We start from the raw sequence: 4,812 nt of genomic DNA on the forward strand, positions 1-4,812 counted from the left end.
AGATAATTATTAAATAACCTCCATTAGTTACATCATTATTTGTAAAGTACATACCAATTATATGAAATCAAAACAGGATAGGCTTTCGAATAAGTGAACTCAACTCCAAATTCACAAGGAACCGGGGTAAAGCAGAATTTCACAGATTCTAAGTCTATGACATCCTAGTTACATATAACCTTAGTATATCCACTTAGAAACTATCAACTTAGTACTGAAGATCCCTTTTAGTTCTCATGTAAGTAATTATAGTAACATAAATACTCCTATAGTATTTTAGAGTTAGGTTATGTTATAATGTTCTCATTGTGGTAGTGTTTGGTAAGTTTTTAGACTTGTTGCCACATCACAACCATTCTTGGGCATATGCTAATCACTCCTCGAACCAGCATAGTTGATCAGGCTATGCCATTCCCAGGACTGACCATACATCCCCGAGCTTACCTGTGATATTCAATAATCGTAATACTTTTCTTCTTGTCATTGTGACACGGATTTTAGTATGAATGCAGGCACGTATACTTACTTAAATATTTCATTATTTAGAAGTATAAACTCTTGGTCAGAGTACTTTTAATCCCATTGTATTTATAGTTAGTATATCTTTTATGGGTTGATATACTTTATTCGCTATAAACAATGCTCTGATACCAATCTGTCACACCCCAAAATCGAGAACGGCGGAAACGTTCTGGGGCGGAGGACGTCATGTAATGTATCACAACAATGTAAAGTAGTAAACAAGACACAACATCATCCATTACATTAATAGTATAAGTTTCAAGTACATGTGTGTTCTTTCATAATATACAACAATAAAATGAATAATCAGAAAATAAGACGAGTCTGGATTGCTCCGTCTTCACAAAACCTGGTCGTCGTACCTATCTATTTGCGACCTGAGAATACAAGTTATTTTGAAAGCGAGTATCAGCCAAAAAGCTGGTGAATTCATAAGTATTAATGTGTTTTTGATTTGTAAAACTTGTAATGAAAGACTTGATATTGTTCTGAAAGAAAGTTTGTATACGTGTGGAAATGTTTGTAAGTAATCGAAATCGTTTGGTAAACCCTAGAAATCCCTATGATTCCTATTAGTATAGATGAAATCTTCTACCAAGACCTAGTTGTTTTGAAAGTAGTCTTCTACCAAAACCCGACTGTTTGACAATTATTATTAATATAAGAAATTGTATCCTTTGGTACTAGGATACTCAAATACGATTCACCTCATTGGTTATGTGGATGAGTCACAAGATAATGGTAATAATATAACTAACTTACGTATTATCCCTTTATACTAGGATAACTAACTTACGTATTATCCCTTTATACTAGGATAACTAACTTACGTATGTGGATGAGTCGAATTTTTGGGCCATGTTGTTAGCGAAGAGGGAATACACGTGGACCCTTCCAAAATCAAGGCCATTGAGAACTGGTCAGCACCGAAGACACCTATAGAAATTCGTCAATTTCTAGGTCTAGCTGGCTATTATCATAGGTTCATTCAGAACTTCTCCAGCATTGCAAAACCTCTTACAACCCTGACCCAAAAAGGCGTGGCCTTTGACTGGGAAGAAAAACAGGAAAGAGCATTCCAAACGCTCAAACGAGCCGTGTGCACCGCCTCGATACTATCCCTACCCAAGGGGATAGAGGACTTCATTGTCTATTGCGATGCATCCAATCAATGACTCGGATGCGTTCTGATGCAGCGAGGTAAGGTCATAGCCTATGCCTCGAGACAGCTGAAGACACATGAGGTTAACTACACCACCCATGATCTTGAGCTAGGAGCAGTTGTGTTTGCTCTAAAGATCTGGTGACATTACCTGTATGGTACAAAAAGCACGATCTTTACAGACCACAAGAGTCTACAACACATCTTCGACCATAAGGAGCTCAACATGAGACAACGACGGTGGGTAGAGCTACTTAGTGATTACGAATGCGAAATTTGTTATCATACAGGTAAAGCCAATGTAGTAGTCGACGCCCTGAGTCAGAAAGCATATACTGGTCGTAGAGTCAAATCTTTGACTCTAACTATCCATTCACACTTGTCCACGCAAATTAAGGAGGCTCAGCTCGACGCTTTGAAACCTGAAAACGTGGCAGGTGAATCCCTTAGAGGGATGGATAAGAACTTGGAAGTCAAGGGTGGCGGAGCCTTATACCTCATGGATCGGATCTGGACACCGAAACACGGTGGCTTCAGAGACTTGGTCATGACGGAAGCTCACAACACTCGTTATTCCGTCCACCCCGGTTCAGATAAGATGTATATGGATCTTAAAAAGTTATACTGGTGGCCTAACATGAAAGCAAATATTGCTACCTTCGTGAGTAAATGCCTTACTTGCACAAAGGTCAAGGTCGAATACCAGAAACCCTCCGGTCTCCTGCAGCAACCGGAGATACCAGAATGGAAGTGGGAGCGGATCACTATGGACTTCATAACCAAGTTGCCCAAGACGACGGGTGTACTTGATTCCATATGGGTCATCGTCGATAGACTAACCAAGTCTGCACACTTCCTGCCGATCAAAGAAACAGACAAGATGGAGAAACTTACCAGAACTTACATTAGGGAGATTGTAAGGTTGCACGGTGTTCCTTTATCTATCATCTTGGACAGAGATAGTGGATTCACTTCAAGGTTCTGATAGTCATTACAAAGTTCCCTAGGAACTAGGTTGGACATGAGTACAGCCTACCATCCATAGACCGACGAGCAAAGTGAGAGAACTATCCAAACCTTAGAAGATATGTTGCGTGCCTGTGTAATTGACTTTGGAAAAGCTTGGGATACCCATTTACCCCTTGTTGAATTTTCCTACAACAACAGTTATCACACGTGCATAAAGCCAGCTCCATTCGAGGCCCTCTATGGCCGAAAGTGCAGATCCCCTCTGTGCTGGGCTGAAGTGGGTGATACCCAGTTAGCTAAGGGACGAGTTCCCGAAAGCACTCTCACGGGTCCGGAGATCATTCGGGAAACGACAGAGAAAATCGTTCAAATTCGTGAACGATTGAAAGCCTCTAAAGACCGACAGAAAAGCTACGCTGACAAGCGTAGGAAACCAGTGGAGTTCTAGGTGGGCGACCGAGTCCTACTGAAGGTCTCACCCTGGAAGGGATTGATACGCTTTGGAAAGCGTGGGAAGCTCAATCCAAGATACATAGGGCCTTTAGAGATTATCGAGAGAATCGGCCCTGTAGCTTACAAACTCAATCTACCGCACGCACTTAGTAACGTACATCCTACCTTCCACGTCTCGAACTTGAAAAAGTGTCTATCCGACGAGACTCTTGTTATTCCACTCGACGAGATCGAGATCAACGAGAGACTCAACTTTGTGGAGGAACCAGTAGAGATCATGGACCGAGAGGTCAAGCAAACAAAATAGAGTCGTATCCCGATAGCGAAGGTGCGCTGGAACGCAAAGCGTGGACCTGAATTCACTTGGGAACGTGAGGATCTGATGAAAATGAAATACCCTCATATGTTCTCTTAGTTATGTGTAATTTCTTACTTGCTTAAATTCTAATTTCGGGACGAAATTCCTTCTAACGGGGGGATGATGTGACAACCCGAAATTTCCATTCCGTACAAACAGTATCAATTCAATAGAAGTTATAACAGTCATAGTTAATTTTCAGACTTTTTAGTTTAAGTTTGAATACGTCAGGGTTTACACTTCAGGATATATCAGGAGATTGTATGCACTAGGGTTTAGTGCAACTCTATTATTTCATCACTCTATTATATTAGAGGTCATTTCAGGAATAAAATTATTTTCTGCCAAAAATATCTCAGGACTATAAATAGAATTCTGAACCAAATTCATTCATTATTCGCATTTCCAACTAGAGAAAAGCCATTTTCTATCTTACGGATCTTCGGGTTTTTATACCAAAACGTGAGTAACTCTTTCTAGTAGTGTTAGAAAGCTTTAAATGTGTTCATAACATAGATTACATAGCTAAATCATTAGATTTTGGGAGTTTACTCCCCAAGGTGTTCTTGGGCGGTAAACTCCCGAAACCGAGCCTAGACTGTCCCCCGTGATATACTATTGCCTTGGACTTGTAAAGGAGTGTATTAGGGACATGAAATCAAGCAAGGATCACCGAAGTTTGGGAGTTCACGGCCCAAGAGTATCTTAGGCCGTAAACTCCAAAGTTCATGCTCAAAATGGTGCTTTTAAGGCACCTAAGGCCTTAGACTTTTACCTAGACTTGTTCCCATTAAATCAACGACCTTAAACACAACAAAATCACCTTACAAAGTGATTTTACAGCCATGACATGGTTCATGGGCCGTAAACTCATTAAAAGGGCACCAAAGTGTGTCAAGGTTCTTCATGTGGTTGGAATAAAAGCCAAGAACCTATACCACTTGTGCATGAGGCTTGAAAACAACAAAAAAAACATTCCAAGAGAGTTTACAACCGTAAAATCCAAAGGAAATGGCCCTAGGGCCGTAAAATCCTTTAAGGAGTGTTTCTATGCCTTAAACCCTGCCAAGAATTTAACCACCAAGTTGGAATAATTCTATGAATCATTTGGAACTTCAAAACACATAATACCCCCATGGTTGGGAGTTTACGGCCGTAAACTCAAGAATTTACAACCGTAAAATACATGTGTGATGGTATATGGAGAGTAAACACATATATGGGGTCCTTTGGAACCCTAAGCCCAAGTACCTTGTCCCACAATAGCTCAGATGCAATCCTTAGGGCTTAAAACACTTATATAAAGTGTTTACTATGGTCTAGGATGTCTTAACATTATCAATTAGTA

This window comes from Lactuca serriola, chromosome 3, assembly GCF_051521515.1.
Source record: "Lactuca serriola cultivar US96UC23 chromosome 3, Lser_US96UC23_V15, whole genome shotgun sequence".
NCBI classification, from domain to species: domain Eukaryota; kingdom Viridiplantae; phylum Streptophyta; class Magnoliopsida; order Asterales; family Asteraceae; genus Lactuca; species Lactuca serriola.